This window comes from Passer montanus, unplaced genomic scaffold (genome assembly GCF_014805655.1).
Source record: "Passer montanus isolate IOZ18808 unplaced genomic scaffold, ASM1480565v1 scaffold10, whole genome shotgun sequence".
NCBI classification, from domain to species: domain Eukaryota; kingdom Metazoa; phylum Chordata; class Aves; order Passeriformes; family Passeridae; genus Passer; species Passer montanus.
In genome coordinates this window covers 8,034,857-8,061,456 of record NW_024356505.1, presented here as the reverse complement: position 1 = coordinate 8,061,456, position 26,600 = coordinate 8,034,857, and positions in this window count along the sequence as shown.

Here is a 26,600-nt window from a genome sequence, read left to right as displayed (position 1 = left end):
TATTCTTTCAGGTGTGCTGATTAAAAGTAAAAATTCTGTATATTTCAGTTTTCTTCCCTGAGTCTGATCTTAAACACAAATTAATTCTCGTGGTGTATTCAGGGTCACATTGTAAGACTGTTTTTTATCATGGGCTTTAGAGGAGTTGGAAGCAAAAGTGCAGTTGCCTTGAGTCAGATAAGAACCAAAGAGCTTAAAAGTAAATGCATAAGTCATTTCAAAAGGACATTTCCAGGCATGAATTTTCAGTTTCCTGCTAAACAAACAAAAAATAACAGCTTGGGCCTAGTCCTCCCTTTTTAAAATCAGTGAGAGTTTGGGCCCTACAGTCTATTTTAGCAGTTTATATTATTTGAAATGAAATATGACCGGAAGTAAAATCATCCTTCCTGATGGAACACTCATAAAAAAATTCTTTCAAAGAAAGGGAGAGATGAGAAGGGAACAGGACTTTCTGTGCTTGTTGTGCACTAAGTGGGTTTTTTTTTAATTTAAAACTCTTTCTTGTTTAGAGGTCAAAAATGTCACTCTATCATTGCCTTGTATATCAAGCAGGACACCCTTACACATCTGTCTTCTGATGGACCCTGAGCACAGCAGGAGCTGTATAGAGCTGTAAATTTGAATGTTCTCCATGAAAAATTTCACTTGTCTTAGTACTTCATCTCCTCTTTCTACCAAAATATAGCATTTTCTTTTCCAATAAAGATGTTTTATAATGGCAATAAGGGGCTGTAACTCTAGAAGGTGGTATTGCTCATATTTTCTTTGTGTCATGCAGCTCCCACTGCATTATGATAGCATATGTTACCTCTCTGTCATGAGTTATCACCTAAGTGCAGCACATTTTTATCTATATTTAGAAAACAACCTTCTTCTCTCACAAAAAAACTCATGAGCAATGCTAGGCTGGCCATATTGCATAATGGTTTCTGTGCTCTGCAAAATAATTGTATGTGGCACATCCTACTTGGGTTTTGCTTCCTAAATCCTTAATTGGCAAATATACTTCTTAAGTTCTATAGGCGTTTGAGGCATTTTACCACGCTGTGTTGAAATAACTATTCAGGCTGTCTTTGTACATGTGAGATCTATAATAAGAAAATTTATTTTCAGTCCATGAGAAAAACAGCTGAGGTCAAATAATACCAGTTCCAGAAAAAATAGAAACATTAATTTCCAGTCACCAACTCCTCCACTCTTTCACAAATACTGAAAAGGAAACTATCAAAATGGCTTGTCTTTGATATTTTTAGAGCAATTTTTGTAATCTCACTGTAAAGAAGTTAAAGAAAATAGGTAAGGGCATAGTATTGATGTGCAGCAATAAAAGTCCTACAAATTCTGAATTTGTGTTTTGTGTTGGATACAATACTGACTGGCAAAATTTATGCAGAGTATTTCACATTTTCTAAATATAACACAATGTATGTGTGTTTATGTATTATCAGATTACTACTGGAGAAGACTGCAGTTGCTTCAAGACTTTTTTTCTTAATTTCTAATGAATGTGGAGTATAATATTTAAAATTTGCTTATAGAGAAACTTTTTAAAAAACCCTCTGCAATCTCAACATTACGGGACATAGAAGCTGAATTATTGAATTATAAGGTAATACATTTGAAAAGACACTTTAATCTATGCTAATGCCGAGATTCTTACTTGAGTGTTTCTCAGAGGCAGTCATTGCATCCTGACTGTGGCTTTAGAAAGTCCTTCCACAAGATATTTTAATTTTTTTTTTATTTCTCCAGAAATATAAGTAAATAATTCAAGGCATCAAGCTCTTAAGTTCCTTACAACAGCAAATATCTTATTGCATCCTACATGCAGACATTATCCTGAGCTACTGTTGACTGAGGTGACTGAATCTCAACATGAAACTAAACACACTGGCTGTGGCTCAAACTGTATTGATGCAAGCCTGCACACAGGCACAAGCTTTAGATAAGCTTCACAAAGTGAAGACAGGGAGAAATCTTCTTCCCATTCCATCCTGAATGAGGATTCTTGCTCATATGTCTACCTGGAACATAAATTTACCAGCTTCACTATGCTCAGTGTGACCAAGGCCATAATTTTTGTCCTCTCTGCACATATATCTGTCCTTACATTTTGTGTCAGAATTGCAACTTTGTGAGGTTCTCTGAGTAGAGATTTCTTTAAAAATAATTTTGAAGCTGAAACACTTCATAAGTCATATAAATTAAAAGTAATAAATACAGTATAGTTTGGGAAGTAGTAATTAATTTCAGAGATCTAGAAACAGAGCAAGGATTTTTAAAATTGGCAAGCAAGGAAAGGATGTTCCTATCTCAACAGTGGGAATCAATTGCAAATTTTCTGGATAGAAAGGAAAGTCAAATGTCTATTCAGAGAGATGATGCAAATATGCAGCTGAAAAGAAGGGTTTTCTTATTTCAAAGTAGATTTCTGGATAGAGAGAGAACAAGCAATGGAAAAACTATTGGCTGTTTAATTATGAAACTGAGAAATTAATGGAGATCACACATTTTGCACAGTAAGGCAAGGTAGGTTTCCGATTAACCACACTTGGATTTGAATTAATGGCTGGAAACAAGACAGAAGAAAAAAAACATGAAGTTGTTTCTCACAAACTAAAACTGTATGAAATATAATGCATATGTAATGCACCTGTAATTTCTAGAAGTAGTGATGGAAATGTAATAGGAAAGCAAACTCATTCTTTCAGGTGATTAGTAAACCAGAGTAATCTTTGTGAATAGAAACATCATGAAGAACAAAACAGTAACTTTTTTAACACCAGTCTGTAAAGACTGACTGGTCAAATGCAAGACAAAGTGAAAGCAGGGCTGGATGCAGTGATAATTAATAAGTTCATGGAGAAATCAGCTTTTAATTCAAGTCCTGACAATATGTCACTATTAAAGGATAAATAATAACAAAAATTATGTGAACTGGCTTGAATTTAGTAGTACACTTGGTTATTAAGTAGTATTGATTTGTTATTGGTGTAAAACATTTACCAACATTTTACTTTATGTTTTACTGAAAGCAAAAATCTTTAGTAATGTTCCCAGTAGTATTATATATGGCTACTGATTTATAGGTCCCCACTTTTTGTATACATATCATTGACTTCAGTATTTTTCTTGAGGAAAAAAAATATCAGCTATTTAGAGTTTAATAACCACAAATAATATTTCTGCCTCTACTGGAGAGGCCTTGAAAATCTGACTGTTTCTAGATTGAACAGATGTGGTTCCATTCAATTTTTCAGAGGTCATTTGTAAATATATGTAAATATAAAAGGCATTATTAAGAAAGAAATCTCAGTTCTAAACTGCAGGTTTTTTCCATGATTGTTAATTGTGATAAATGTGGTATTTTTAGCTATTTAAGAAAACTGAAAACCACCTAAATTGCTGCAGTCTTTTTTATGTTCATGCCCTTCCTTTTAATTAGTAGCAGTTGTATGATACAAGAATTCTATTTCCATCCTAGCAAAAATGGCTTGCATACACCATTATATTCTTGTATTTTTAGGTAGGTTTCCAAGGCATATGATAACTTTAAAACTTGATACAGAGACAAATATATTCTTTTTGGTTTAAAGTGATAAAGCTCATAAATTTATGTAAAGTGTAATAAAAAGGAAAAGTTGTTGCCATTATCATTAAAAGTAGATTTACCAGATTGAGCTGAACCAATTGCTTTTGACAGCCCACAGGATATTTATATTTTCACTGAACTTTTTATATCAATTTTTCATCACTAAACTATTTACTCTTGCTGGTTTAGCTAGATTTTGACTCCCTTGATTGTTCATATGGGAAGCAGATGATGACGTTATATTTGATTTTCATTACTCCTGTGAGTGCATACAGTTTGAGGTGCTTAGTGTGATGCATTCTATTCATATCATATTACTGTAATTCCTTCTTATCTCTAAGTTTGTATTTTTATATTTTTATTAAAAGGAAAAACCTTCCAAATACAAAAAAAACCATTGAAAATTGACATAAATATGAAGAAAGGGAGTTTCAGCCATTAGAAGATGCCTTTTTTGTTCTAATGAATGATATTGTCTTGATCCAACACACAATCAATACTCCAAGTTTGTAAGAACTGAAATGAAGTTCCTTTGCTATCCAAGCAGACATCCAGAGTAAAAAACTTAAAAGGGGATGCATATGCTAAACAGAATCTGAGCATACTGTAATTCATTTTAAGCAGAGATTTTATAAACCTTTTTAACAAATTCTATTTGGCTATATTCCATTTACTGTTTCATTTATTTTCCCCAAAGCTGTTTCTCACACAGAAGAGTCAGGGAAATATATATACACATATATGTGTATATGTGTGTGTGTATATATATATAGATGCACATACCAAAAATACTTCAAAAGTCATTCAATCAAAAGCTATAATAGTGTCTATGATTTTAAATGACCAGTGCAGCTGATTGGAAACTTCAAAGGCAATACAACCAGAAGAGCTGTATGACAGCACTCAAAACTATTCTGCTAGCCCTGCTGTGGGAGAAAGAATATTTTTTCATATCAATTTCACAGGTAATTATACTCATCATCAGTTCTATTTTCAAAAGTGATCAATGTTGACCAGTGACTTATGATTAAAATGAGATTAAAGAAAAGCGAGAGCCTCTGAGAGAAAGATGTCTTCTTCTGAACTCACATAGGGCTTTCAGCATTCATAGAAAATTTGGATTTATTGGTTCAGATCCAGGGAAACAACATAGCAATCTAAAACATAAACAGTCTTTTCTGAAGGAATTTAGTGGAAATTTCCTGAAGAATACTGTTGGAGAATGTTTCAGCTGGCATTTAGAGATGTTTTCATGCTATCCTAGCTAGAGGAAGGTTGAGTCCTTGCTGATAGCCCTGATAATATTATGAGAGGTGGATAGTAGGTGTTCTCTAGAAGAGACAAAACATATTTCTCAAGAGCAAACTCTTGCAGTCATTCTATTTTTTGTTAACTTGAATACCCAGAACAATCTATCCATGCCACACATGCTATGAGCAGTTGCCAATTTCTTTGGAACTCATAATCTGCTTTTGTTAAAGGAGAAGACATTCTATAATATTTAATGTAGAAGTTCATCAGTGAAGACAGCTCAGATACACACACAGAAGGAATAACCTTTTATATGCATCTGTGGTGATTGAACAAAACACCAAGATGACTGTAGGAAATAGACATATGTGGATAACACCTTTTAGTGTGATACTTGTGACACTCATTTTCTGAGGGAGAATAAGGGAGATGAAAATCTGTTTTTAAGGCACTGAAAGAAGTCTGTGGAACATAGATGAAGGACTGAGCATAACAACTGAGTGAAATAGCAGTGCTTGGTGCAAAAGCTCTGTCAACATGCAGGAGAAAATCCATATAAAACAATATATATAGCCTATAGGAGCAAACAAGTGAAAATGTTGGCAAGATAAATGTTTAATTCTTCAAGGAATGATATCCAGTGTGAGGGATAGGAGAAGGATCATTTAGCCAGGGACAGACGTAAGGTTCAGTACAGGAAGCCAAGAAAAATAACTCCCAATCTTTTATTTTTTATGTCATGCTCATGTGTTCTCATTCCTGATTTTCAAATATATGCACTATATATTACAGTCCTTAAAAACATGACTCCGGTATTTCTTGAGGGGACTGAAACCTTCCTTCTCCTGTGTCAATAAGAAAGAATCTATGAGAAAATTATACTGTCTGCTAACAAAATTAATCCAGTCCCTTCAGGACTGAGTAGGACTGAAGCAACCCTTTACAATAATCCAAGGTCTTTGCAATACTACTGGACAATATGAAGTCCAATAAAATGAGAAGATAATCTCAGATCTACAGACTGGACATGTGGAGGATCAATCCACATGGTTTTTAAGACCATACCTGTTTCTGGGGTCAATCATCCTGCAGTAACAAAATGTGAACATTCAGAAAGGAAGTCTGATGGGCTGAATGTCCTCTACTTCTTTACAAAAGGAAAAAAAATGGTAATAGAAAAAAGCAAAATCCTCTTTACTTAATGTGGACCTGTCTCTGGTGTGCAAGTCCTTCGTGTCCAAAGATAATTAGCACTTTATAATGCTAATTATTATAATTATGTCTGAGAAAAAAATCATTAAGGGGTAGGGCTGTTCAATGATTTTCAATTGCCCCCTCTATTAAAAAATAAGGTCATTGTTTGATTAGCTAGTTTTAGAAGCTAGAAGATGGAAACTGTGTTACAGTAAATCCTTTGGTTGTTTATTTTCTCATCTAAAATATTTGGTAAATACTTTAAGAAAAGAAAAAAATAAAATAATGTCATAAAATATGGCTGTCCTAAAAATACCTCAAAATTTCTGGCTACATGGCACCAATATGTATAATAAAAAAGGCAATTATTTGTATAATTTTTCTGGCATAAGAATGTGAATCCAGAACTGAAAGTAGGTAAGAGAAGTCACCTTATAACTTCTCCAGTCACTTATTTATTGGAAATACCAAGGGTAACAGCTGAAAATTGAAAGGCATATGTTGTAGAACGTTAATAAGAAATTTACTTTTGAACCAAAAGTAAAAAATTCAAACTGTAACATTCTACTGGGGGTGAAAACAACCAAATGCATAGAAATTCTTTGGTTTTTTACCTCCTCAGTCAGCTTAAAATTTTTACAAGTATAGTTTATTTGCCAAAAACTATAAGTTTCAAATTGTATTTTTGGATGTACCTTCAAAGCATCCTAGAATTACCATTATGGCCAGTAATTAAACTGTGAGTCATATCAAGTGCTATGTTTGCTCCTGAATATAGTGAATTTTTTTCACTGCAAACCTAGAAAGATAGTTTGCCGTGAATTCATTTGGCTAAGTTTTGTTGCTGAGCAGGGAGCCAAGCTGGGGGCTATTTTCCCAGCAACATACAAAGATATGAGAGAAGGAAAATGGTGATTTTGAGTAGGCTGTACTACAAATGGAGCAAAAGATGTGTTGATTTTAAAATATTTAATGGATGAGTTCTAGAACGCAATGTACCTTAGCTGGCAATTCAGAAAGTGAAATTAGTTGTTAAGATACCTTTATAACACAGTCTATTCAGGTAGACAGAGAGGCTAAAAGGAAGTATATTTCATTATTTTACCAAAATAGGATTGGAGAATTGAACTGAAATTAGAAAATTACACTAAAATCTAGCTTCTATTCCTGATGAACCGTGTTTTCTGACTTGGGCTGATATATCATGTTGTCTTAAGTATTTGAGGCTGGAGAAGATATGATTTCTGACATATGCCTTAACTAATATTTTGTGAAAAAAGTAGTTTAACCATATTTATATTCCCTATACCATAGAAAAAAAGGCCAATAATTTTCCCACATAAAACTGTGGTGTGAAAACTCAGAAACACCCTGATGCAATTCTCCAACATTAGAGACCACTTTTGCAGATTTGCTTTAATGTGGAACCTAAACTGAATTAAAATGCTTTTGCACTCTGGAGCAGACACTTCCGTACAGCTCTAGCGACCGCCCAGATTTAAAAATAAATAATAATAAAAAAAAGTTATTCAGGAGGAAAATATTTCCCTCCCAAGGCTGTGAAGAAGAAAGATTCTCACTGATGTCTCCAGATGGAAATTAGCCCTTCACATATAATTTGACATATTAAAAGGAAAAGCTTCCCAGGAGAAAGTAACATATTTGTTGCATAGATTGAACTCTTTAAAAGGGAAAAGCTTGAATGAATTTTGAGACGGTCACTTCACATTTTCAGAAAATGGGTACTGACAAAAAAAGAAATTTAATGAAAAAAACCCACTAATATAAAAAATAATAGTCTTTTAATGCTCTCCTTCTAAACACACATGCCGATTGTTTTTTTATGTGATGACAAAAAATGATCCACTGCACATGTGTGTGATATTTCTAAAAGAGAAGAAGAAAACAAAACCACACTGGAGAACACTGGCTTAATTATTTCAGAAAACAGTTTAGTGAAGTAAATATCAAGCTAATGTGTGATAAAACTGATAAACCTTTTATTTTTCTTCTCCCTCTCATAATTTCCATTATTATAACTTCAGGCAACCATCGGAAATTCTATGTTGAAATTCATTTTAGTAATGCACTCAAGCCTGTTCTTAACTTTGAAATCCAATGAAAGCAACAGAATTACTTGCATGCTTAAAATTAAGCACACTCACAAGTTCTTTCTCCCTCCAGAGCAGCATCCTTTCATCCCTAATGAAATCAAAATAGTCTCTTATGCCTAAAATTAAGATGGTCTACCTTTTATTAGTATCTTGTGGGTACTGAGGTCAAAAGCTGATCTGAATGAATGAGGCAGTCAGGCATCCCAAATTGCCTAGAGCTAACACTGATTCTAAGGTGCCTCAATTTTAAATATCAGTAGAATGTATAAGTAAGGATGTTTTCTGATTTAGCCCTTTTCTTGTTGTCCTTGGCACTTTTGATGTCTTTGACAGTGACCTCTTCTCACAATGCACTGCTTTACAGAAAGACAATAAGACCAGGCTCTCTAATCAGATATCAGTTGTCATCACAAAGATATTTAACAGGCACCAGCTTAAAGTCATAAATTTTTATCATTTTAGTGACTTTGCTTACCAATGTCGAGTACCTAAAAGATTATGAAAAGGCTGTGTTGAATGGGTCTTGGAGCAATCTGGTCAAGTGGAAGATGTCCCCATGGCAGTGGAGTTGTAACTGGATGATCTTTAAGGTCCCTTCCAACCCAAGCCATTCTACGATTCTATGATGCTTTGATTCTATGATTCGATTCTATGATTCGATGATGACTTTCATTCTTTGCATCAGAGAAGGAAGGTGGGCAAGATTGATTCCTTTCAGTTAGATGATAGCCACAACTGGGACAAATCTCAGGGTTAAGGAGTGATTCATGGACCACTGGTATGAATGAGATCGTGGTGGGTAAGCCTACACCAATATGCAGATTTAGTGTGAGCCTTTCACATTAATAGTTCAGCTAAAAAGTTGATGGTAATGTTACTGGCTTGCTTGTGAAGAACTGAAAGGGATTTCTAGATCCAAAGAGCCTAAGGAATGTAATTTGTTCCCCTACAGACAGATTTTAGCGTGCAATCATGGAGTCACAGAATGGTTGAAATTGGCAGGCATCTCTGGAGGTCATCATCCAACACCCCACTCCAGGTGGGTCACATAGAGCCAGTTACCCAGGAACATGTGTAGATGGGGTTTTTTTAAATCTTCGAGGAAGGAGACTCCACAACCTCTCTATAAAACTTGTTGCAGAGTTCAGCCACCCTCACAGTAAAAAAATGCTTCCTTATGTTTGTGGAGCCTCTTGTGCTGACACTGAACATTGTAGATTTGTCCTGTGTGCATGGGCCCTTCAGGTATTTACATACATTTGTAAGTTGACCCATCAGCCTCCTCTTCACAAGGCTTAATGGTTCCAGTTCTCTCAGCCTTCTTTAAATGTGAGGTGTTCCAGTCCCTAATCACCCCTGTGACCTTTCAGTGAACTTAGAATGTTGAACAGAGTTTCTGTTGATAAAAATATTGGCACTTTTACGAGTCACAAAGGAGAATAAAAAACCAGACTTTTAAAGAAAATGTCCTTGTGTTTTGTGTAAAGTAGTGAACTCCAAGGTATGATTGGAAAGAGCCATTTCACACCTGAACTGAGTTCTGGGAGACACATAATTCAGCCATAATCAGCCATCTTTTTTTTTTTTTTTTTTTTTTTTAAAACATCAGCCTCCTCTTCACAAGGCTTAATGGTTCCAGTTCTCTCAGCCTTCTTTAAATGTGAGGTGTTCCAGTCCCTAATCACCCCTGTGACCTTTCAGTGAACGTAGAATGTTGAACAGAGTTTCTGTTGATAAAAATATTGGCACTTTTACGAGTCACAAAGGAGAATAAAAAACCAGACTTTTAAAGAAAATGTCCTTGTGTTTTGTGTAAAGTAGTGAACTCCAAGGTATGATTGGAAAGAGCCATTTCACACCTGAATTGAGTTCTGGAAGACATATAATTCAGCCATAATCAGCCATCATTTTTTATTTTTTTGGAAATATGATGTAGATGACATAGCCAATTGTTTACAGCATCTTCTATTTGAGTAGAGGTTCTGACCACTATTCTGATCAGTATTAAAGAATAAAGGAGTACATAAATAAGTAAGAACTTCTAATACAGGAAGATGGTAGCTAGACTGTAAAAAGTACTGCTTATTAATTTTTTTCCCTTTGCTTCATACAGTGATTCTGCTATTGCAGGCTGGGTGCCAATAATTTGGGGTGGTGAGACATGGGACTAATACAAAATGTGTTCAGTTTATAGTTGGGCTAAAATAGAAGCAAAGTTGAAAACAAGCAAAGTTTAAGTCAGACAGTTTCAACTTTATAAACTTCCTTGCTCTAGTTTAGAAATATTACTTGTGATGAAGCAAATCTGTTGGTTCGGGTGGGTGTAGGGCCCCCAGTGCAAGCTGTGAGATCTTTAGCCCAAAGAATCAATAAATCTTCTAATTGTGTCATGCCACGTCTGTGATTTAGACTGCAATATATTCTGTGATTTGTTTAATAAACTTGCAAGCTTAAATACCATGCTTTTGTGGGATGCTCCCCTGGGATTCATCCTTAAGGCTGCCCAAATGTATCTCCTCTTCCAGTGACCTACGTAGGAAGTGACATGAGACATGTGGTGGTTTAATTAGCAAAATGTTGGCATCAGATTAATAAAGAAGAGAATATCCTTTTCTAGAGTTTCTGTTTCATATAAATATCTCTCGCAGAGCTCTGGTTCCATATGGCAATTAGGAGTACTTGTTAACAGTTGTTTAGGTATATGAATAATGAAGGTGAATTTTCTCCAAGATTGAAAGAAATAAGGATGGACAGACTTGTTCAGATGGAATCCAAAGTCATCAATCCACAGATAAATAGTCATTGATTTTTTAAAATTCAAACATGTATTGTAAGCTTCTAATATTCTCATTTCTGGGTACGTTTTTAAAACTATAATTACTATTTTAATTACTTTTTATTTATTATTGCACTGCTAAGGCTTACTTGGAAATAAGAGCCATTATTTTATGAGAAAAACACGCATCTCAAAGAAGCTCATATAGGAATTGGAAATTTCATTATCTGTATAAGTTGAATATAGTTTTTAAATATAGTGAAACACTGAGTACTGGATTTAAAAAAAACAAGCCCACAAACAATAACTAAAGTTCATTTATTCAGCTGAATTACTTTCTAACTTTGGAACACCCATCAGAAGACAAAAAGAAATTTTGAATTTACATATATTCAGAATCTTTCAAAGATTCTTTCAGTCTTATTGTTTGAGAGGTAAATTGCAAAAGTCAGCCATAATATTCAACCATAATATTCAACCATAATATTCAATATTTTATTGATGACAACAGAAGTCATAGAATAGTAAGATTGCACATTTGTGCAAACTAGAACTGCAAGACGAAAATTCTTTAGGGAAATTTCAGTGAAGAAAAAACCTTGAATTAAGACTGCTAATGTATAATTTTAAAATTTTCCTCCTTGTCTGGAAAAAAAAAATCTTCAGCTTTCTTAGGTCTAGGAATGTACTGTTATGCTTTGTATAATTGACACTAAGATTGCTAAGATAAGGGAAAATGGACATAAAACTATGATGAAATTTTTTTATTAGCCCAAAAGTGGAGTTTGGGAGTATCACAATCCTCACTGCATTAGGTTTTCAATTATCTTTTGCTCTTCCTTTCCTTATTTCAACTTCTTAGAAGAATAATTAGGAATAGTTCTGTTATTTGTATATCTTCCAAGGAGCAACTTTTAGCAATAGACAAAGAAGACCTTAAACAAATCAGAGACAGATCTCGACAAATAGACTAAATAGCCAGACAGACAACTGATGATCATGACTGAAAAAAAATCCTTTAGTCTTCTCTGTCTCTACAAGAAGAGCACTTCATTTTTTTGGACTTCTGACACCTTCTGTGATGAGGAAGGCCAAAGGCCCACTTGGAATTGAGTCTGGCAAGGGATGTCAAGGACAACAAGAAGGACATCTACAAGCACATCAGTAGCAAAAGGAAGATTAGGGAAAATGTGAGGCCACTGCTGTATCAGATGGGCATCCTAATAATGGAAGACACAGAGAAGGTGGAATTACTGAATGGCTTTATTGCCTCAGTCTTTACTGCTGACGTTGACCCTTGGAGTCCCAGATTTGGAGATAGCAGAATGCTGAAGAAAGGAAGATTCCCCCTTGGCTGGGTTGGGTTAGAGATCAGGTAAACAAATTTTGTACCATAAACCCATGGGCCCTGAGGGAAAATACTCATCCATGCTGAGGCAGCCGTTCAGCAGCCTATCACCCTGATAGACTGGTAGGGTTCTGTGGAGTAACCTAATGAAATTCAACAAGGGCAAGTGCAGGGGCCAACACAGGTTGGTACTTGACCTACTTGAAAGCAAATCTGTGGAGAAGGACCTGGGAGTCTTGGCGAATGACAAGCTGACCATGTGCAGGCCGTTCTTTTGCAATCAGAAGACCAATGGTATCATGGACTTTATTGGGAAGAGCGTGGCCAGCAGATTGAGGGAGCTTGTCCTCCCCCTCTACTCAGTCCCACTGAGGCCACATCTGGCTCTGTGTACAGTTCTGGACTCCTCAGCACAAGAAAGCCAAGGAAAAGATTAAGCAGAGTGACACAAAAAATTATTAGGGATCTGGAGTATCTCTCTTATGAGAGACTGTAGGAGCTGGACCTGTTAATCAAGAGAAAAGACTGAGAGGGGATGTAATTATGAATAATAATGAATATTATTATAATATATATATAATATAAAATAATTATATATTCAATATAAATATCTCAGAGGCAGATGCCAAGAGGATGATGCCAGACTCTTTCCAATGATGCCCAGAGACAGGACAGCGAGCAACAAGGCCATGAAACAAACCACAAGAAATTCCACCTCAACATGAGGAACTCTTACATTGAGAGTAGCAAAGCATGGGAACAGGCTGCCCAGGGAGGTCATGCACTCTTCCTCTCTAGAGACCTTCAAAACCCACCCAGATGCATTCCTGTGTCACCTGCTCTAGGTGACCCTGCCTTGGCAGAGGGGTTTGACTAGATGAGCTCCAGGGATCTTTTCCAAACCTAGACATTCTGTGAGTCTGTGAATCATGAAATCATGAGCTAAAATATTTTGGTATCCTTCTGACTGAATTAATTCATAATTCATTTTAATTCTCACATGACTACAAATAAATTACACTTAGTAGTGTTTTATGTTCAACCACACATTCAGAATGGTATTATTTTTCACAAGTGCCTTACAATTATAGATATCTTATTATCAGAATAGAATAGAATATTTTATTTGTAAGGGACCTAAAATGGCCACCTACTCCAATGGCCTGACCAATTCACAGCTGATCAAGTTAATGCATGTATTTAAGGACATTATCAAAACACCTCCTAAGTACTGCAGCTGTCACCTACCTCTCTAGTAAGCCTGTTCCAGAGTCTGACCATTCCCTCTGTAAAGAAATATTTCCTAATGTTTAGTCTGAGCCTCTCATGTTGCACCTTTGAGCTATTCCCATGCATCCTATCACTGGACATGAGAGAAAAGAGGTCAGCACCTCTCTCCACTTCCCCTCCTCAGGAAGGTACCAAGAGCCTTAATGTCTCCAAACTGGACAGACACAGTGTTTTCAGCCACTCCTTACAGGACATTCCTCAGGGCTTATCACCAGCTGTGTTGCCCTCCTCTGGACACATTCAAGGGCTTCCACACCCTACTTAAACGGTGGGTCCCACCACTGCACACAGTGTCCATGGTGAGGCCACACCAATGCTGAATGCAGTGGGATGGTCACCTCTGACTGCTTGGTGCTGCTGTGTCTGATGAACCCCACAATGGGGTTTGCCTGCTGGGTTGACAGGACTCACTGCTGACCAGGACTCCCAGATGCCTTTCTGTGGGAATGCTCTTCAGCCACAGTCTCCCAGCTTGTGCAGGAAAAGTTATACTTGAGCCTGGCATCAGAGTTAGTTGTGGTTGAAACCTCCTCAGTTTTATTTATTTGTTTTCTTGTTTATTATCAGAATGGTTGAATGTCTGTTGTAGAATTTCAAATGGCTTGAGCAATGTGTCAAATTCTCTTTGCATGTGATGAAATTGTTTTATTCTGCAAAGACTGTGCCCCCCAAAATGAGAGGAAGCCCACTTTTTTTTGTTCTTAAATGTATGTAGGTTAGCAAAAACATTCTTCAAAGGATTTGAATGAGACTTATGGAACATATGCAACTAAATTATGATACTTGCAGAATTCTTCAAAGACTGTGCAACAGGATATGGTTTATATTGTTATCTAGGTAAAACCATAAACTCAAAGAGCAACAGATCTGCAAGAATGATGTTCTCAGAAAACATGCCACTTATGCAAGCTAGACTTTCAAAGCTAAAACATTGATTTAAAATACTTGGGGTTGGGGTTAGATTTAATGAAAAGAATAATAAAGAGTCCTCATGTTGCTTAGTACAGCCAGGCCTATATTAGGCTTCCACAATTTATTTTATCTATTCACCTTGTCCTGCTGTTACACCACTGCTATTTCAATTTTGAGCTTTGTGAACAGAAGCATATCCATGTTCTGAGCTCTACTGGTTAATATAACAGTGATTCTGTAACAAAGGTAAAAGGAGAATAAAATAATCAGGTTTTCCTTTTTTTTTTTTTTTTTTTTTTTTACCCTTGTAACCTCCATGTTTGAAGCTAAATTCCGGTAACAGAAAGGTTAGTATCTTCATTTAACAAAGAGGTCTTCATGGACTGACTCCTTTGAAATCAATGGGAGTTTGTGAGAATCATAAATGGCATTGGCAGGGAGTAATTGCAGGGTCAAGGAACAGTGTGTCAAAGCACTTACCTCTGAGATATTTCTCTCTGCCTATCTGTTAGCAGCAACAAAGAGAATTTCTTTCATTTCTTACAGCAACTGGGCCTTTTTAAATAGAGGAAGAAAAATAAAACATGAATTCATTCTTACTCAGATTTGAATTGAATGAATAGAACTAATGTATAATCTTCTTTCTGCAAAGTGATAAATATTTACAGTGTGTAATGAGATTTCATGTCAAAAATTGATGGTATTTATTGTGTTTTAATAAAAGCAGATTTGAAAATGTTAGTTTTATTAAAGAAAAGAAGTGTTGAAAATATTGCCATTTTCACATTTGCTTTTTCTATGGAGACCTTATATGCAAAGACAGATTTTGAGCTAACTATATTACTATGGAAATCAGTTGCAACAGAGTAGAAATGGTATGAAATAATGAAAACATTAATACTTCTTTACACCTTGTTTCATTTATTTATCAGTTACAATCTCCTCTTTTTTTCTTTGCTATTAAGGCTCACACATTCCAATAATAAAAAGGTTTTTCTTCTCTTTTCATAATTTCTTTTCTCCATTCAAATTTTCAGAATTTTATAACAAGAAACAGACATTTCATACACAGAAATATGGAAGTTAAGGGCACTGCCATGTAGGGTGTTCAAGTCATGTGCTACACAGAGATTTGTGTCTCAGTGAAGAAATTATTTTCAGCAATATGTTGTTGTTAGAAAACTGTATCCTCTCTCTTCTCAGTGATGAGTCCAGTCATCAGTTACTTCCAAACTGACTTATAGCAGTACCTTAACAAATGTTGCCATTAAGTGATCTGCTAAGTCTATAGAGCTCAGCTTTCTTGGGGATTTAAGACACCTTAGTCAAAATATCAGTACACTGGTGATGAGTGCTTGAAAATATCCATGTGGTTCCCTCCATTTGTAGAAAACTTTTAATCATTTAATGTTTGACAAATAGATGAAGCAGGTGATTAGGCTTGTTTTTAAAAAGCTAGAAACTCTAAGCAAACTCTAAAGTAGTTCAATAATGTTTAGTTTCCAGGTCATGTAGCTTCAAAATCCCTGTTGGCTAGTATTTATGTTAAATTAGTGAATGATTTTCAAAAGGATAAATGCACAAGGAGTTCTTATTGTAAGTTAAAAATATAAAGGAGGAAAGGTGAGGGGAAAATATAGTAAGATGTGAAATTTAGCCTATTTTGTGCAATAATGATTGTTTTAGGTTGCATGTATGTAACATGCGTGTGTGTATTAGCATGTGCAACTCCTTACATCAGCATTTGTTCTTCAGGCAAACAGAAAGAAACCTCTTAGAGCGTCCCTTTAACTGGCACAAAGCCAACCTTGCTCATTTTCTGCAGCTGGCATGAAAATAAACTCATTTTCCAGAAGTGACCCCCATTATTTCATTTTTCCTAGCTCCCAACAAGTTGATGAGCTATAATACAAAGCAAAGCAATTAATTGTTATATGGCATCTTTGTTAGAGTAGTAGTGGTGATCAGCAGTTGGGGAGGAGGAAATAGTCTTGAGCATGTAGTAAAATACAGATTTTCAGCAGAATAAATAAGTAAAATGGCTTCAGATAGAAGTTACACACTATTTAGTTATGGGTGGAGAAAAAAAGAAAGGTCTTATGTAAAACAGACTAGAGATTTCCCAGCTAATTGAGAGAACTTTGGGGAGGTTTTTTGTTTGTTTGTTTTTCCTTTATTTTTGTTTGCTTTTAAAATTCTAAATCCCCCTTCTGCACCTGAAATACGAGCTTCAGCTCTGGCAAGGATGGAATTCTCTTCTAAGAAGAGGTGTTGCCCTACAGTGCTGCTCTGCCATGAAGAATTACCAACCAGAGCAGCAAGTCACCCAGTCAATCAAGATTAAATCTTCTATAGTGACACCAGACACAGCCTGGGCTTCTGTCTATGGGGCAGCTGCACCCAACCAGTAGATATTTGTTGTGTTTCTTGTTGAATTTTGTTCCACTCTATATCAGTAACTAAATATTGATTGAAGTTGCACCTGAAGTTCAGCCTTTTATCCTATTTCAGCATTGCAAATGTGAGTCACTGGCTGTTCTGTTGGTAATTGAGGTCTCTTCCTTCTTTGTCACACTCTCTTTCTCTCAGCACTTCCCATACTAAAAATGCACAGGAACTTCCAGGAAATTTTAACCTCTTACAGACTAGATTCTTCCCTAATTCTAGTTTTGAATTGTGGACATTGAATTGTGGGAGGCCAAACCAGGGAAGCCTCTGATAAAAAAATAAGGCATTATAAAACAAGTCAGTGAGGCCATTACTGTCATTGGAAGCAGAGATCACAACTCTTCTGTTGCAGAGTACTGCCAAAGCTGGGAAAGGTGAAGGGAGGGATTTTACAGCAATGAATGACTAAGAAGACAGACAGTACTTCCTAGAGAGAAGGTAAGAGTAGGAGATCATTAAAGTAAAAATGGAATACTGCAAATAACCCATTTTGGCAACTGGTATTTGTCAGAGAGATAAAGACAAGAGCAGCAAGACATTGTGCTGTTGGAGAAGGATGAAAGAGGCAGTTGTGATCTGGATGATCATCTGGATTCCATGGAAATGACAATGAATTAAGTCTACTACCTATGTTACTTTAGAAGATACAGTAGAAAGGGGAAGAGCCTGGGGAAACAGGAATGCAAATTGAGAAATTCTTTTTAGCAGCAGTATGACTAACACAGTCAGGTTAAAACAAATTGGTTTTAAGAGACTATTTTTAATCCTTGTCAGTTCATCATATTCCCTTGCTACTGGGTGTACAGCTGAAGAGTATAAAGGATGTGGGAACATTAAGCTACAGACCAGGGAACATTAAGCTACAGACCAGAAGGATGAGAGGGAAGATCTAGGCTGTTTAAGATGGTGCTCTTATCAAGACCACTCTTCATATCACTATAACTTTTCTGCATGTTGTTATGTTGTCCACATTTCTTTCCATGATCAAACAGCTAAAACCAATTCCTTCTCTGCACCTACACAGAGATCAAAGATAAATTTGGAGCTGGTAAGTCACTTGATGAGCACTAAAGGTCAAAAATACATCTCCAGTTAAGAACATTTATCTTACTGATTTACTACATGTCTTTGGAAGGTTATCAGAAACTCCTAATACAAGTTATATATTAATATTTCAGTTGTTACTTGCAGAAGGACTTCTCCTAACCAGTAGTGATTTTATTTTTCTTAAGCCCTTTCTTAAACTACAGAATAAGCATGTCTTCTGCCAAGCTGTATCTCAAACCTGGGCAAGAAGGACTTACTACAGACATAAAAGTAGTAGTCAGGTGTCTACCTGAATGTGAGGTTCTAATTCTCATGTTGTGAGACAGCTGAACTGTAGCAGATGTCGTGGGTATGTGTTGTGTTTGGAACATCTGCCTTCTTCAAGGCTATCTGAGAATGAGGTTTTTTTCTCTTTTCATGCTGTATCTTTTGATATACCTGGCAAATGCAGCAACTCTGAACCATTAACCACTTGAATGGTGTATGTACTTGTTTCCCATAAAAGACAATGTCTTGCTGACAACTGTTTGAACAAACATACCTGCAGAAACATGCAAGTCTGTGAGAATTGTGTAAAGTCTTGGTATTACTGTACCAATGCAGGGATGACAGTCACTGTGTGAAAGTGAATTGGTGAAGAAGTACCACAACAGCAACAACAAATAATCTCTGTTTCTAGTCAAGTGAAGACTCCACAACGGTTAAATTTTGTTTGTATGACAGTATTTTTATAAACATGTTTATAAACAGGAAAAAAAAAATCTGAAAAAATTTGTTAAACCATCTATAATAATTATTGTTTTATGTTTTCTGCAAAATACAGTTCACGTTGACCATACACTGGGTAGCAGTGGGAAGGATTTTTTTGTTTCAAGATATTACAACATGGCTTTGATGCTATTAGTGACAAATCCATCCCAAGTTCAAGTGACAAAACCACAAAGATGGAAAGATTGTGGTAACTTTAGCTCACCAGTGATATAGTTGGCCTACATAAATCACATTCTACTGAATATCCTTTACTTTGTTATCAGCCTGAGATTGACCACTGGATCCATAAAATCTGTAATCTTTTGCCTGTTGGAAGAGCTCATACACCGTAAACATTTAAAAATAACCAGATCAAAGGCCATTAAATTAGTTAGCAATGCTTCCTGTAGTGATTCTCTTTAACCTTTCTTCTGATTATTTTATCACACATAGGTTACGTATTATGTTCTGGTCCTGCATATAAATCAAACTTAAGTCCATTTCAGCAAAGAGTGATACAAAAGAGATCAGTGCTATGTGCTGAGACAGACAGGCTCACTGTCCCAGCTGGCATAAACTGGCGTAGTTGCAGGAGGGCTAAGTTATTTTACCCTAGATGAGAATCTCTTTGTTGTGTGTCTCAGAATAATCCTTTATTGAACCAAGCCCAAGGGGAGAAAGGGAGAGAAGAATGATGGAAAGAAGGAGACCAAAAGGTACGCAGGGCAGAAGTAGACAAAACCCTCTTCCCCTATCACTGATTACAAATTATTATACAAGCTGAGCCCCATATTGTATACTTCATTTACAGTAATTGTACAACAGCTGTATAATAGGTGTAGTTTAAGGTATGAGTGTTGCTCAGAGTGTAGCTTAAATGTCCACAGTGAGATGTGAATATGAATATGAATGGTCCTGACTGCATAGTAATTGGTGGTATTATGGGAGTGAATGGAAAAGCTACATATGGATGAATGGGTGGGGCTGGGGAAGGGCGCAGCACAAGAGACTAATGGTAGATTTTATTTTCTCACATAGATGGCTTTTCCTTTCAATAATTAGCCAGCGGCAGTAGAAGGAAATGAAGAGAAAGAGAAGGAGACTAGTTTGGCACATTGAAGCTCTATACTCATTACATTAAATCATTCCAATTTCCCTCTCTTCACCCCACCTACCTAGACATTGATTCATCCACATTAAACTTGTAAGAAGTTCCAGCCTGCATGGGGAAAAAGGTTTTGAGAATGTGATAGCGTTAAAGCAAAAGCATGGTTGTACAATATACCTTAGAACTCTTTAAAAAAACAGCCAAAAGACCTTCAAAAATAACCAGTCTGGAATGGAATCATTCTTTTTCACACATACTGCTGGTTTATGTGTGTTGCTGTTAGGGTGTTAAAAATGAGAGGTGTATGGTGCTGTGCAGGAATGATGAGTTTGGAGTCAGAGCTAAGCACAAAATTACATTTGTTCAGTTTTCATCTTTTGTTACAATAAAATTTGGAAAGCCTTTTCTGGTTTTGCTTGGGGGTTTTTTCCCTTTATTATTTTTGTGAATTCAAATGCATGGCAATCTGTCTCTTTGATCCAACTGAATACGTGGTTATCAGCCAAATTATGAAATTTTGACTGCTTAGGTGATTTGTACAATTTATTGCTATATCCAAAATTCTGTAAGTGCAAAGCAAGAATTATATTTCACAACAGGAAAGAGACTTAAGAAAATCTTGTATCTGCAGTATCACAGATACCACATATATTGAAAGTTCATATAAACTCAGAGGCTGATCCTGCAGATGTTAACACTTCAGAAAACTTGAATTCAGTGTGATTTGCTCACCCAGTACATGTGCTCATATCCATGACTGTTTGGGGGTTATCCCTCCAGCCAAAGCATATGAATCTATTTTACATTTTAGGTTGTAGTGAAAAGCTCTACAGTATAGAAGTAGCAAATTATAAAACAAATGAAATGGGTTCTATATCACATTAAGACAGAAAATATATTTTGTGTGAAAAACTTGACAAGTTGGTGTTATGCATATTGCTGATCCTCCAGGTCTGTGTCTTTTTGATGACCATTTTTTATTTTGCCAAACATTATTTCCTAGAGAAGACATTTAAATCAGAAAACCTAGTATTGCATCATGCCACCTATTTATAAATTCTAAGGAATAAACACAGCAAAAATTAATTACAATTATTCATGTTCTTGAAAATGACAGTACATCTTGAAAATGACAAGCAAGAAGGGTCACTATTGCTCACTTCTTTTTTAAAACAATCTTTGTTTACCTAGTTCCCAAGTGTTAAGAGCCAGTACGGTGCATTTGCATAGGATAACTAACATATACCACACCATTTTCACGTCTGCAAGTACACGTGAGTAACCGTAATTACACGTGACACCAATTACTCTATTACTTTGTATTAAATTATAATGGAAAATTCCACTAGAGAATTGAAGCCTAATTGCATCTTAATTTGCATATTTTTGCATATTAATTACATCTCAGATGAATAATAAATTTCAGCAGATTTTTAATTTATGCATAGACACAAAAACAAGTGGAGAAATAATTTACAAAAAAATACCAGCAACTATTACTTAGGGCATTCAACTAATTTTGCTTAGTTTAGCAAAACAAAACTTGGTTTGTTTAATATAGCATCTTTAGGCTGATTGCTGTTTATTGCACAATATGTCAGTTTTGAAGCACAGAGAAGCTGAGTCTTTTTAATAGAAAAAATAAATGTTAATTCAGAGCATTTTAAGTTGAGGGATTTTACATTTTTGAACAAAATGTTTGCAGGACATTGCTATTTAATTAATTTGAGAATGGGCTTAATTGTGATAGTTTTTTTACTTATAAGACATCTTATTTAGTTGCATTTTTTAATGAAGGAATAAAAAATAGAATATTAAAAAAATGTCTTGATGAGGAGGTTTCTATGTTAATCAAATGTGGAATGTTTTCTTGTTTAAAGACAGCAGTTAAGCCACTACAATTTTGATGACTATTAGTTTCAAACAAAGGGCAAAATTAAGGCCAGGAAATGTGTAACACTTTAAATCAACATATATTTAAATAATTCTGGAGGTATTCTCTTTATTTCAGAGTAATTTTATACACCAGAAAGATAGTTATCAAAATTCACAAAAAGATCTTACTTAAACTTGCAAAGGTTTTCTTAACTTTAGAGACAAAATCATCCAAGTTTCCCTCATGAAATTCAGGTGGACAACTCACTTATACAAAGTTAAGAAGGTAGGAATAGGCAGAGTCAACAACAGTGTTTGCTCTTTTTGTCTTAGCAGTTCTCAAATCTTTATTTGAAAATAAATATATATTTTACATGTCTCTGTAAAATTTATTTAACAAAAAACAATTAACAGTAGGAAATTCACAAAAAGGCTTTGCTTCCATAAATTTCAGCCCCATTATCAACCCACTTACTGCTTTTCAGCCTAGTCTATAAAACTGAAGTCCCTTTACGCTGTCAATTCATCCCAAAGCCTAATCTGGTATGATGCCTTTTGTACCTGCTGCCGCAGTCAATCTGAGACTGCCTGCACAAAGAATAATTCTATTGATCATTTGCCAAATTGTACAAAGAAAATGCATGTCAATGCTCTAATAAATCAGGAGACTGTCAAGATGAATGAACACATTTGTCTTCTCCTTTGCTCCAAAAAAATTTTTAAAAACCCACACAAAACCACCAAACCCTAAAGAAGCATATATTTTCTAATTTGTTTTGTAGTTCTGCCACTGTAGCAGCTAAGCAGAATAGGAGAAGACTGTGTAATCTCCAAGAGTCCACTCTATATATCTTCTGGTGCAGTATTCTGGATTTTGCTGGTTGAAATGGCCTGGGAGACTGTAAAAATAAGTACTTCATAGCACATGTTTACATTGTACCAGTTACAGATCATTATTTTTACTTGTCAAGCAGGAATCTGATGAATACCGAGCTATTCTTTGTGCTTTACCATGACACTTTTTAGAATTATTATATCCCTAGGAAAAGTTTTCTTTTTCTCTGGAAAGCACTGAATGTAGCAAATGTGTTCTTGTTGTGATGTCTATTGCTATCATGTCTCCAGTTTCTGGTATCAGGAGCCTGTCACTTGGTTCCATCTGCATAGCACACCAAATCCCATTAGTAGCACCATCTTTAGTACCCTTCTTGTTAAAAGTTAAAACAGTCTAGCTTTCAAAAATAGCATTCTAATGAGGATCGGGATTGTCCTTTTACATTCTGAGCATCCCATTTGGCAGGGTTCAGATAAGCAGAGGGAAATTGCTCTGAGTGAACTGAAGTGGGGATATGAATCTTCAACTGTTAAACAATGGTTCCCTCTCATGGACGGTGGGAGCTACCACAGTTTGCAAAATGTGGCTGGAGAGTGGCAGCATTAAAAAAAAAATATTTACTTCTTCTATACACCAAACATGATATATTTGCTTCCAGAAGGGAGGAGAAATAGTCTCTACAACACTCACCATTACTTTTGTCTATGGCAAAGGCAGGTGGGAATGCAAGATCTTTTTTACACTGTGCAAAGGGATGCACTTTTTCTTTTTTTTTCTTTTTTTTTTTTTCTTTTTCTGCAAGGTATTTTAACTGGGAGAATACTTACCAGGAAATTTATAATAATATTATGTATTATTTATTAATTTGTCACATAAGAGAAAAATTTAGCATTTTATCTCAATAAAGTGCAAGTTAGTGTAAATAACTTGGTCAAATGAGATTATAATGGATAATGTATTTTGTAGTTATACTTCAGATCAGTCTTTGATATCTTGAGATTGGGTTTGATCCTGCAAGATAGTAGAGCCTGGATCTCCTTTTGGAATTTGCAAATGTAAAGTAATCCCAGTAATCTGCATGGATATGAGAATTCCCTTCCCACAGCACCTTCCTTCTCCCTTGAATGCCCACTGCAATATTTCAGGATAAAGTTATCTACTTTTCCTTAAATTGGTGTTATTTAAATCTTTTGCTGCCTACTTCTGTAACATTAGGTTTCTTTTTCTCTTTCCAGTTAAGGACCACACTGGACATCACAAAGAAAGCAAAAGAGAATTTGCCAGTTTATTTGCGGTATTTATTATTTATTCTGTATTTCTAACTAAATGCCTTTTAGTCCTTTGCAGATCTATTTGGGCTTTGAATATTAACATTCTCCTGCTTCATTCTGGAAATCAGGACCAGCTTGGAACTGCACTCTTGCAGAGATATGTTTCAAAATCCCTGATTTATCTCTCTTTCCGAAGCATAGTTTGATCAACCAGTTTAGCAAATGCCTATACAAAGGACAGATGAAAAGTGACATTTTTCCTGGATACAATTTTCAGCATTTGACCTATATCAAGACAACCAGGATATTCTACTCCTTAGATTCCAAATGTATCTTGGTACAAGATATTCTTGCAGATGTTAACAAAAATTATTCTTAAATTCAAAAAAATTACTCCAAAATTTCTCTTAATTTCAGAATTGCAAAAGAAATAACAAATTTTTTAGAATTAGGATGGAAACCAAAATTATTTATCTGCTGATTTATTTTATAATCTTAAAATGTTTTGGAAACTTTTTTAAAAAATCCAACATAGCTGTCAAAATGTACTGTTTGTAAGGGGAGATTCTATTGCAGCATATGTGAAAATATTTTTTGCTAATTTTCCGAAGTGTAAGAAATTTGCAGGGAAAAGAAGTTAATTTAATGTGAATTTCAAAATGCAAGTAATGGACACAATTTTAAAATCAGTCACTCAGATGCTTTTGACATTTGTGATATGTCATTACTGAATCAATGTTATGTTTGTAAAAATATACTGCATGTACAAAATAAGAAAATAATAGTGAAAGATTCTGAAAGTCACATCATAGGGCTGTGTGCACGCAGAAGATATTGATACAAAAGCTTCAGGAATAATTTCTACTGTTTGTCTATAGAACATGTAAGAAGGTGTGTCAATGCTTTTCCAAACTGCTTTATTCTTGTTCTGATTAACTCAAAATTAGAAGTTAATTCTTGGCTTCTTTTCAGAAGGTGAGCTCTAAGTATCAGTTCACACATTTATATGATGTGGATGCCTGGCTTCAGGGAGATGAGTTAGAATAACAGCTCATTTCACACAGAAGTATCATACATATAACCGAATCCTAATTTCCCTCCTTTTTAACTCTAATTGCTCCATTTCACTGTGCTATGCACCTGTAATACTAGAGATAAATTGGTTTCTTTGAGGCTGTAATGGTAATTTTTGTCATCCCTGTCCACTTCAAGGAGCAACAGAAGATGTCTGTTTCCACTAGCAACAGAAAATGAAAAAGATGAATTGCAAATCTGATACAGCCACAGTGTAGGCATGATCTTGCTCAAGTGACCAAGCTGTAGTGACCCCAATGGGTTCTAAAATTCAGCACTTTCCTGATATATTTCAAACTTAGGGTGTTGCTGTGATTTCTTCAACTTTTGTGTTGTTAGATGACGGGAATTTGTGTGTTTTGTTAGGTGAGATTTCTCATGTGCAATGCAATGTTGTTGAAGGGTAAGCTGAATTGGCAACAGAAAACACAAATCCATCAATCCTGGTATCAAAAGACTACGGCAGCCAAGTGTGACCTGTACAGTCAGAGACTGGCTACCAAGCCTCGAAGCAAAGTAGACCCAGGTCACAGATCACCAACAGGAGCAGCATTACCCTGGAAAACTGAGCTGCTCTTGTGCTTCTACAGTGGAGTAGATTAGGACCTGTGGCTGTAGTTTTGGCTTTTCCATAGTAATCTCCTCCATCCCATGGAAACAGTGAATCTGCAACTTTGACTGCACAGGACTCTCCCTATCCTATTTGGACCACCTCAGCTTTCATCTGCGTGCTTATTTTTCTATAGCTGAGCATCCTGATTTTGAGTTAATATTTATCTGTCATCTTTGGGGTTGCAAAAATTGGTTTTAACTCACTGCTGAGATGCCTGGTGGTGGGTCTGGTGTGAATAGTATGACAATTACAGTTGCATACTTATCCAGGTGCGGGAAAATGCAGGAAACTTTAAGTAAAATTTCTGAATATAAGGCAGAATATGCTATAGAGATTTTGGGTAATCTTTTGCTTTCATTTATTGCTTTGAGGTATATATATGTTTTAGTTTCATATGTACTTAAAACAGTTTTGTACTTTGCTATATAATTCAGAAAAACTTGGAAGTAAAAACCAGAGAAAGAGATGTTGAAATAAAACTGATCCATTTCCCTCCTTTACAAGCAGATATAAAGAATAAAATCCATGTGATGAACTGATTGCTGTAGTTGTCTTGTGATTTTTTTTACACTTTTTCACTTATTTACTTGCAATGCAGAATATAGCAGGAGAATGGCACCTCTGTCTTATTTAGTTAGGGGTTTGGAAGGAATGCTCAACATGCTGGGTACGAAGATATGAGTATCTCTCAAATGAGTGGATGTTACTTCAGTTTTCAGAGACCTTGGGTCTACGCTTTTCCTTAAATTAGACTCTCATTTCTTATTCATAAGATTGCCATTTTCCATCCCCGCTTATGCTTTCAAATTTCAACTTTGGAAAGGCAAGATTTGCTGAGTCAGTAGTTTTAACTGGGGTGGTTCAGTATTTGACTTTTCCTGTAGTTTTTTTCTTTATAGCACCCATGAATGTTAATCAGGACAGGAAAGTATTGGGGAAAGCCTTTCCTTAAATCAGCAAAGTGTTAGCTGCAGAAGAAAAAACACAGACTGATTTGTAGCTGCCAAAACATTTTTGGGTTACTAAGCTGCTTACCATGTTCTTTGTCTCCTATCTGCTATATAAAAAGAGTGTTTAAAAACTGTGTGAAAATTTTCAA